Genomic DNA, 11,021 nt, shown 5'->3' with positions numbered 1-11,021 from the left:
AATGTGGGCCTGGAACGCGGGCTTGGAGCCCCGGGGAAGTTGCTGGAACGCTCCGGGCCTGTTTCCTCGTGCTAAGTCAGCAGCGGTGGAGGCGTTAGGAAGTTTAATGTGCAATTTTACGCCAGGTGTCTCGTCACAGAGCCTGACCTGTGGCATTTGATGAACGCTGAGTTTAAGGACGAGTTGGTCCGGAGAGCCTGGCCCTGGGGCAGAGGGTGCGCACGTCGGAAAACGCGGACGTGAGCGTGCTCTCAGGCCAGATTTTTACAGTCTCTATGGATTTGGGGGACGGGATGGAATTATAGCTAGTAGAGTTGGGACCGTTGCATCCTAAGCACTGCACCAGAATTGACTTGTATGATTCTCACAACCTTTGGAGGTTTAGGGTCTACCTAAGAAGATTTTGTAAATAAGAAACCTTGGGCTTCACGAGGTGAAGACGTCACCAAGCTAGGAAGTGACCAGTGTTTAAAAATCAAAACTCAAGAGCCTATCTCTGTGAGTTCGAGGCCAGCCTGGTCTACAAGAGCTAGTTCCAGGACAGGCTCTAAAAAAGCTTCAGAGAAACCCTGTCTCAAAAAACCAAAAAAAAAAAAAAAAAAAAACTCAAGAGCCTGATGTGTCACGAGAGCCATTTTTGGTTCTTGATTCACCCCAGTTACCAAAATCGGTTGAAGTGATAAATTGCTATTTTTGAGGGGGTAAGGGAAGTTTGTAGACAAGGTTTCTCTGTGTAGCCCTGGCTGTCCTGGAACTCTGTAGACCAGGCTGGCTTCAAACTCAGGAGATCCTCCTGCTTCTGCCTCGGGAATGCAGCCATTTAACGGCGTGCGCCACCACACCTGGTGAGGAAATTATCTGATGAGGGCTGGCCGGCAGTCTTCCTCTAGATGCTTGCTGCATTCCACATCCGTGCCTTCCAGCCTCTCCTCGGCTGCACTCAACTTTCCAACGCTCTGAAATAGGCCCTATAATTCTCCTCTGTGAATGAAGACCTAGAGATTGAAGAGAAGGCCTTTTGCCTCTTTTCAGTAGGCGTTCATCATGTTAGCAGGCTCCAATATGAAGTCCACCAAGTACTGCTTATGAGCAATAATTTGCCTTTTATATCCGATAAAAGGGAAACTCTCTTCAGATCATTGGGGTGGTCGGAACTTCAAACAGCTATGCTTTAGGATTGTTAGTGTAAGCCTGGGTTGTTCAGTGGTACCATATTTAGTTTTCAGGAGTCTGGCCCTGGGTTTGATATTCAGCATCACAGAAAGAAAGGGGCAGGGGGAAGTACTTGGAACATTCTGGTGATAACAGTGTTCAGGGAGATGGTAATTGGGAGCTGGAGACAGGTGGATCTTTGTGAGTTCGAGGCCGCCTGGTCTACAAGAGCTAGTTCCAGAACAGGCTCCAAAGCTACAGAGAAACCCTGTCTCGAAAAAACGAAAAAAGAAAAGAAAAGGTGAGCTAGAGACATGAGAAAAATCTGGTTTAGAATCTGGAATTTTTTTTTTCTTGAGGTAGGGTCTCATTCACCCTGTGCTGGCCTCAAACCTTACCTGTGTGGCTGAGGATGCTTTTAGACCTGTGATTCTCTCTACCTCCCCACACTGGGACTGCAGGTATACACCGATTTCAGCTGTGAGTTTATAAGGGTATGCACTGAATGTGTTGGCAAACAGTGATAAATTCACAATGCAAACCTGGGGCCAGGTTTCCTGAGTTCTACCTTTGATATTTGACAACTCACTTGTAAGTCAAGCCTCATTCTCTGCTCTATACAAGAAAGGTAGTACCCACCTCATAATCTACCTCATAGGGTTACTATGACAATACAGCTAAACAATATTACAGACCTCCTCCCCCACCCCCACTGCTGGAGATAAGTACTCCACTACTGAGCTTCATCTCCTGCCCATCTTTTCTTATTTTATTTCTTTATTTTTTTAAAAGAGAAAACTTTTTAACTAATTAGTGATTTTATTAGCTACATACAGTGTTCTGCCTGCATGCCAGAATAGGGCACCAGATCTTATGGTAGATGGTTGTGAGCCAGCATGTGGTTGCTGGGAATTGAACTCCAGACCTCTGGGAGAGCAACCAGTGCTCTTACCTCTGAGCCATGTCTCTAACCTTCTTTTTTTCATTAAAAAAAATAATAATCTTTTGGAAAAAAAATAATCTTTTGAAAAATCTGGGGTTTTTTTTTGTTTGTTTGTATTTTTAGGGCCATGAATGGAGCTTAGAGAACAGTGCTTGTCTAATGTGCATGAGGCCCAGAGTTGGATCCCTAGCACCACTAAAAAAAGAGGGAAAGAAAAATAGGTGTGGTGGCGTACACCTTTGATGTCTCCAGCACTCTGGAAACAGAGGTAGGCAGATCTGTTTGAGTTCTAGGCCTGCCTGATCTATATAGTGAGTTCCACGCCCAGGCCAGCTAAGCCTAAACGGTGAGACCCTGTCTCAAACAAACAAACAAATAAATAAAATGCTCAGAATCCATGCTCACCAGAAGCAAAACTAATTAAATGCAGTGGGGCAAAAACAACATAAAGACAGGAAAGTAGGAGAGGGTCTTGTTATGAAGAAAGGTTCAACAGGAGGCGCTAAGGTTGGAGAAGGGGGAATATGGTCAGAAGTACATTGTACATGACTTTATAAAAGAATAAAAAGTTTTTTTTTCCCATAAAACTAACCCTAAACCCGGAAGAGCCCTCACTTGAGTAGCCCCCATTCCGAGGCACTGACCCCGATCATATTCTTATTATATAATTTTGGTTTTTGAGAGAAACAACAAAATTCTAGGTAACTCAGACCCTGTAGAACCTGGATAGGGACTTAATGTAAGTAGAATGCAGGCTTTGGAGTCACCTCTGACTCACAACTGATCTCTGGGCAATTCATTAACTGAACTCTGGCTCTAAGTCCCTTCCCAAAGTAAGTTAAAGATAAATATTGAGAAGCCTGAGCTCTTGTGATAATCAATGAGATAGTATTTGCAAAAGTGATTAGTAATTCTTTGAAAGTCCTCCATAAGTTTTATGAATTAATTTTTTGGGGGGGTTGTTTTTTGGGTTTTTGTTTTGTTTTGTTTTGCGTGTTTTTTTTTTTTTTCTGGTTTTTTGAGACAGGGTTTCTCTGTAGCTTTGGTGCCTGTCCTGGAACTAGCTCTTGTAGACCAGGCTGGCCTTGACCTCAGAGATACACTTGCCTCTGCCTCCCAAGTGTTGGGATTAAAGGCGTGCGTGACCACCCCCTGGCCTCATGAATTAATATTTTTATTTTTAACTAAACATGTTTAGTGTGTGCGTATGGAGGTTAGGGAACAACTTTTGGGAATCAGTTCTCTCCGTTCACTATGTGAGACCTGGTATTGAACTCGGTTTGTCGGGCTCGGCAACAAATTTCTTTATCTCCTGAGCCATCTTTCTGGGCCATGAATTAATATTATTGTTTACAAGATGCATAGGCAGGAAAGATCAAAAGAACTACAGGAGGCTGGACAAGTAGCTCTGTGGTAGCGCACTTGTGCATCACGCTGAAGGGCTTTAATGTGATAGCCAGCACTCCAAACAACAACCAAAAAAAAAAAAGGCAAAGCAAACAATAGGGCAGGTGATTTGGAGAAAACAATGGGATAGTACCAATTAAAGTCCTTGTTCTAATTTAAGCCTCGACATATTGAGGAAATAAACTCAGAAGCAGATTCAAAAATTTAAAGCTCAAGAACACTGCGACACACTTCCTCCAGACGCAGGTGGCTCCCAGGCTGAGCCTCTGCCTCACCGGGAAACTAATATTCCTGTGGGATCAAAGAATTTTATAAGGACATGATGGATGGAGAGGACAAAGCCCATGGTGGTTGTGGAGGCCTTGACATCATGTCTGACAAATTAATACTGTCTGTTGGTCATTCAGCTATTGTAGAAAAAGGGAACATACTCTTACGTCAGGACCAGTAAAGGCCTGCTGAGTGGGAGAGGTCGGTTTTAGAGAGACCCCTTAACACGTGCTATCTAAAGTACCCGTGTATTTGACTTACATTTACAGCACCGAGATTCCAGAATTGCTAACTGCTCTGGAACTGATCATAATTGTGAATTTATTAGATTGTTAAATATATTATAGTAACCTAATTGTTTTCAGTATTTTTTTTTTAACCATTGCCTGGCATGGTAGTTCTCCTCTTTAATCCCAACACTTGGGAGACAGGAAAAAGTTTGTGCTATGTAATGAGTCCCTAATCTCAAGAAAAAGAAAAGAACCGGGTGGCGGTGGTGCACACCTTTTATCCCAGTACTCTGGTGGCAGAGGCAGGTGGAGCTCTGTGAGTTTAAGGCCAGCCTGGTCTACAGAGCGAGTTCCAGGACAACCAGGGCTACACACACACACTCACACACACACACACACACAAACCCTTTCTCAGAAAACAAAACCTTCAGGCTGTGAAGTGGAAGATGACAGTATACCTCCATAGACACTTAACACAGATGGAAGTCAAGGGGCTGTGCGAAGTGGCTCACTTCTATGATTCTAACACTGGGAAAGCTAAGGCAGGAAGATCGCATGAATTCAAGATAGGCCTGGACTAGATACTACCAGACTGATCTGCCAAACACAGCAAGACACTCTCTCAAAAAGAAAATAAACCGGGCGGTGGTGGCGCACGCCTTTAATCCCACCACTCGGGAGGCAGAGGCAGGAAGATCTCTGTGAGTTCCAGGCCAGCCTGGTCTACAAGAAGAGCTGGTTCCAGGACAGGCACCAAAGCTACACAGAAACCCTGTCTTCGAAAAACCAAAATAATAATAATAAAACAAATAAATAGGGGCTGGAGAGATGGCTCAGCGGTTAAGAGCATTGCCTGCTCTTCCAAAGGTCCTGAGTTCAATTTCCAGCAACCACATGGTGGCTCACAACCATCTGTGATGAGGCCTGCAGGAAGAATACTGTCTACATAATAAATAAATAAAATTTTTTAAAAAACAAATAAATAAAATGGGTTCAAAGAAGCTAAAAGATTTTCTGAGGGCGTGATCAGAAGAACCAGAATATCCGAGCACTCCTTGAGAGTAGATTATTTTCTCATGGAGTCTTACAGAGTCATGACAGTGAGGCGGAGGACCAGTAATGTTCTCCATAACTTAGCTTTAGAGCAAGTTTCTCAGAATCTGCATCTATTTTAAGTGTAGTAAACTGGGTGGTGTTTGGATTCTGCCTCAGGGAATTTGTACTGTTTGCAAACTTGTCAGAGTGAACAAACTAATAATATTTCAAGGTAAGAGTTACAACTTTATAAATTAGTGACAGTGCAAAATTGAAAAATACTGACTATACTATATCTGGGAAGGAAAAAAATCACAGCATTTTCCTCTGGAAATTTGGAACTACTTATATCCCTCAATTCTATCACCTTTTTGATATAGAAAACAGGAAGTTCCTATTATCCCCATTTTAATAGCAATACAATAAAGAATTCTTTGTTTGTATTTTGAGACAGGGTTTCTGTGTAGCTTTGGAGCCTGTCCTGGAACCAGCTCTTGTAGCCCAGGCTGGCCTCGAACTCACAGAGATCTTCCTGCCTCTGCCTCCCGAGTGGTGGGATTAAAGGGTGCACCAACACAGCCCAGCTTAATAAAAGATTCTTTTAAACACAATTTATTCAGTCAAGAACACACCCCTCACATAGAATTAACGTGGAATATGGAAAATGAAGTTTGCAAGTACCAGGCCATATTGGCAATCCAGTGGACCATATTTACAAAAGTGATTGGTAATCTTAGAAACATTGACAAGTACTTGTGAATAAACATTATTTGTCTTTGTAACAGTACGTAAGAGGGAGAGATGGAAAGGGGCAGAGCTTGGAGTCTAATAGAACTGAGCCGTGTATGAAACAAGTGCTGGCTAAGCAAACACCGAAAGTGCAGTTCCTGAAGACCCTCTTTAAAGTGGAGAGCACTCGCTCCAAGCATCCTCATCTAGATGCTTGTGAGTCAGCTCTGGTCCTGCTGCTTCCTGAAGTCTTCGTCTGAATCTCTAAAAGTTTTGAAGGGTAACCCAGTAACGATGAGGGGTGCTCCAGGCCCTCTCTGAGCTCTTTCTCCTTGGCTCTTGCTATTTTGAACTTTTTATCACCAGCCTGCACCAGTTTAGCATCCTGATCTGCCGCTTCCCTGGCTTCCTGCTCGCAGGAGATAATTTGGTCAAAATGGTTTGACAGAAAACAAATTGCTTGCAATAAAAATTTTTTTCAGTGCAAAAAGTAGTAAACAGTTACTTAACAACACTTTTTAGTATATGTGCCTGGGCAGAAACATTTTGTCTGTGTGGTAGGGGTTGTGGTGGGGTAGGGGAAGAGGGAGTATGCCCATATATTGATTCGTTTTTCAAAGAATCATTGTGTCTGTTTTCTGCTTTTTTTTACATTTAGACAAAACACCCATATACATACAAAAATAATTTTACAAATTATAAAAAATGCATGAGTATAAGTTGCTTTATGTAGCTATTAATACCAGAGGAGAAAATGCAGAGTTTGGGGCCATCTTAGTCAGCTTCTTGGTAGAGCCAAACAACCATTATGAAAGGCGTTGACCATGAAATCTGTCTTTAACACCAGAAAGTCACTGTTGGCTACTGCCTCGTCTCCATCTGCATTAGGAGTAGTGCGAGTCTAGGCAGCCAAGTTGGATGGAGGTAGAGATGTTGGACATGGATTTTGAACTTGATTTTAAGGTCCCTTGTGGAGTTGAGGTATGACACAGTAATAGAACACTTGCCTAACATTTATGAGGCCCTGTGTTCCATCCCCAGAACCACAATAAATAAAACTATTTGAGGTGACGAGTGAGAACCCCAAATCTTCCCTGAGGTCTGGCATAGCATATTGCCTGTAACGTGTGTAGATGAGGTCCAGAAGCTACAAACCTACAGTGTAGTCTTCCCTGCCTCTACATTTTGCACAAGCCCTGCGTTGTAGCCAAGCATGTACTGCACACCTATGAACCCAGCATTCTTGGAAGCAGGCACAGGATATTACAGCACCTGAGCTACAGGTGGGACCTGTATCTATAAATAAATAGCTTCAGATGTTGTGCCTTTATTTGCTTTGATGTGGGTACCTTTTTGTGGTCTTGTAGTACAGCATCCCTCTTTGGGTAAAAATGTAAAGGTTTCCCCATTATAGTAAATACTCTTGTCATTCAGAGAGTAATTGTCACACAGAACAGCTTGGGACGTGGAAGGTGGCACTTTATGGTGCTGATTTAAAGGAAGTATGAACTGGGGAGAGGGTCCAGCCAGAAGGCTCAGTGAGTGAATCGCTTGCTGTGGAGGGTCTGGCCACTCAAATTAATCCTCAGAAACTGTTAAGGTGGCAGGAGAGAATCCTCTCCACAACGTTGTCCTCTGGCCTGCACATTCATGCCACGGCACCCCACGCTCCCCTTACACACACACACACACACACACACACACATACACACACACACACACTATACTTACCCTCAATGGAAAGCTGGGGGGGCTAAGTGGGCAAAGTGCTGCTGTCCGTGTATGAGGACCTAAGCTTAGATCTCCAGCACCCATGTAGCGGGGTGTGGTTTTGGACACGCTTGTAGTCCCAGCACTGGGGAGGCAGAGATGGCATGATCCCTGGACCTTGTTGGCCACCTACTCTTGCTCAATTAGAAGCTCAGGTGGAGAGCAGCAGAGAAGACAGCCAGTTTTGTCTTCTGGCTTCACTCAGCACACATGTACACATACAAAAAATTCAGGGCCTGCCTCACTGATGGGAAAAGGGCCTCTGCCACAGTACTGCCTATTCCTGAGAGCAAGCATGTTGGGTATGTGTCAGTGCATGACTTATCCCTAAACTTTAAGTGTCCAAACAAAAGCCTGAAGGACCAAGAAAAAAATTTCTTCAACCCAGTATAAGATAATGATATGTGAACAGTGTGGGGAGGGAGAGCCCACTAAACCGTCTAGGCATCCAAATTCAGATGTTTAAAAGACTCTACGTGAAGCCCACGACCTATCTAATGATTTTTCAAAAAAAATTTAAAAAGATAGCACTTGAGAGGTAGAGGCTGAGATCAAGAGTTCCAAAGAGGGAGACCAGTGAGCCAGCTCAGCATGGCAAGAGCATGTTGCCAAGTCTGACAACCTGATTTTAATCCTCAGGAACCCACAGGGTGGAAGGAAAGAACAGACTCCTGTATCTTTTTTTTTTTTTTTTTTTTTTTTTTTGGTTTTTTTTCGAGACAGGGTTTCCCTGTAGTTTCTAGAGTCTGTCCTGGAACTAGCTCTTGTAGACCAGGCTGGCCTCGAACTCAGAGATCCACCTGCCTCTGCCTCCCGAGTGCTGGGATTAAAGGTGTGCGCCACCACCGCCCGGCTAGACTCCTGTAAATTCTTATGACCCCTGCATGCTAAATAAATGTTTAACAAGGTTTTGTTTTTCAAAATAAAAAACCCATAAACTTATAAGACTTAGTTTTGTTTTGTTTTTAACTTTGCTTTTTTGATACAGTGTTTCTCTGTGTATCCCTGGTTGTTCTGGAACTTGCTTTGTAGACCAAGCTGGCCTTGAACTCAGAGATCTGCCTGCCTCTGCCTCCTGAGTGCTGGGATTGAAGGTGTGTGTCACCATGCCTGGCCCATGTTTTTGATCAGTATAAAGGAGAAACCCAATGCAGGATGTTGGTCTGTGTGTGTATGGGGTGGGGGGTGTAGAATGAGAAATGAGAAAGCACTTTCGGAGAGTGGGCCAAACAGTATTTCCGTAGACTGGTTTATTCCAGCGAGGTCTTTATGCGGGGTTTAGAAGGCAGACAAAAAGGTGCTTCCTCTGCCAGATGTCTTCAGTAGTACCTGTGGTGACTTGAAAGGTCTCCAGGAGAAGCCTGATCTGAGAACAGGGATCATAGTAACAGACTTGGCAATCCTTCCTTCCCACGTGGAGAGCTTTTCATTGTCACCTTTGGCAGAGCAGAGCTCCCCTTAAAAAGACTCATGCTTCCTTTGGTCACCATGGCTACACTTCATCTTTTGCACTAGAATGACCCAGACTCTGACTCCATAGCCAAAGGGACATTTTTTTTTGTTCTCTCCCTGGTGTCTGAGAACACTTGGTCCCAGGCTGGAGACTCAAGGGGAGCTGTTTGGTGTCCTGTAGAAGTGCACATTCCTCCTACTGTCTACCACTTTTTTTTTTCCAGGTAGGGTCTTATGTATCCCTGGCTGGCCTTAAGCTCAGTATGTTGCCAGATGTGATCTAGAACAGCAGTTCTCATTCTGTGGGTCTTGACCCCTTTCGGAGGTCGAATAACCCCTTTCACAAGGGGTTACCTTAGACCATTGAAAAACATATTTACATTATGATTCATAACAGTAGCAAAATTACAGTTATGAAGTAGCAACAAAAAATAATTTTGCGGTTGGAGGTCACCACAGCATGAGGAACTGTATCAAAGGGTCACAGCATTAGGAAGGCTGAGATTCACCTACCTAGAATTTCTGATTGCCCTGCCTCTATCTCCTAAATGGATAGATTACAGGCACGCACCACTGTATCCAGTTGTTTTTTTTTTTTTTTAACCACCTCTAATTTAACAGGAAGAGGCTGGGATATCTTGTAGTAGGGGAACTCCCTTTGTTCTGTGTGCTACCTACAGCTCGTCCACTCCCAGCCTAAAGCATAATTAATCTCCAAGCTCAGCATACTTTGGCCAGAGTTACTATTTTTCACCACTCCCGAATTCCACCCATATGCACACATCCCTCATTATTTTGCCTTAGTGCACTAGCCACAGCAGGTACTAGAATTAAATTCTGGAGAAATTACATACTGTGCCGGGGGCCAGTGAGAGGTACAGAGCCATGAGTTGCGGAGGAACGGTGAGAATGAGCGTCCGAGTAGAGCACTGGGCATGACCGTCTCGGGCTGCATCAGGCTCAGACAGGTTAGCTAATAGCTCTTTAGTTTTATTTTCAATGAAAAAAGATGAGTAAAAGTGGAACTTTCTATCATCTGTCCCCTTTCTGTTTCAGTAGTCATTTTATCAGCTCAGACAAGACCACACCATGAAGCAGCCAAATCTGTTTTAACTACAGTCCCAATAGCACATAACTCAGGTTGTGGTCACTACCAAGACTCCTGACAGTCAGTGGAATGAAGGATGGATGGCAGGAGCTACTCAGGGAACCCCCAGTCCCACAGCCGTAAAGCTGAATAAAGGCCTTCTACAGAATATTCTATTCTAGGGCAATCCTGTCCTCCAAGGGTCATAGGTGTATCACCAAGTAGTCTTACGCTTAATCATAAATTGAATAATTTTTAAGGAAAATGCTGTAGAGGGGAGATTTAAACAGCCCTCCTTGACTACTCAGTTTATACGAGGCTATTATTTTATTTTGAAACAGCCTTGCCCTGTAACCCGAGTTTATCTTGAACTCGTTTCCTGCCCCAGCCTCCTGAGTGAGATTAGGATTATGTACCACCAGTAAGGTGTTTGTTTTTTTTTTTAAATATTGCTGCTGGGCGTGGTAGCACATACCTTTAATTCCAGCACTTGGGAGGCAGAAGCAGGTGGATTTCTGTGAGTTTGAGGCCACCCATATAGCAAATATGAGTCAGAACTTCAAAAAAATACCAGTAATAACAATGATATAAAAACAGTGTTGCTATGTAACTGGGCTAGCCTGAAAATTGCTCTTTTTTGTACAGATTCCTCCAATTTGGGGACCACAAGTGTCTACCACCACAATCCCCCCCACATACACAGGGTTTCTCATTGTAACAATTCTAGCTGTCTTGGAACTCACTTTGTGTACCAGGCTGGCCTTGAACTCACTGAGATCCACCTGCCTCTACCTCCCAAGTGCTAGGATTAAAGGCATGCACCACAACCTCCCGGCTACAGTTAGCTATTTTTATTCATTTATTTTGTTCAAGTTCCTTGTCACAGGAAGAAATGGAGATTTGGAATCCTCAGCCTTTGGGCCTCCATGTGTTCAGTTTCTTTGCA

The sequence above is a fragment of the Arvicola amphibius genome, chromosome 14 (assembly GCF_903992535.2).
Source record: "Arvicola amphibius chromosome 14, mArvAmp1.2, whole genome shotgun sequence".
Classification (NCBI taxonomy): Eukaryota; Metazoa; Chordata; class Mammalia; order Rodentia; family Cricetidae; genus Arvicola; species Arvicola amphibius.
The sequence above is the reverse complement of the archived record's forward strand: the minus strand, read 5'-3'. Positions refer to the sequence as shown.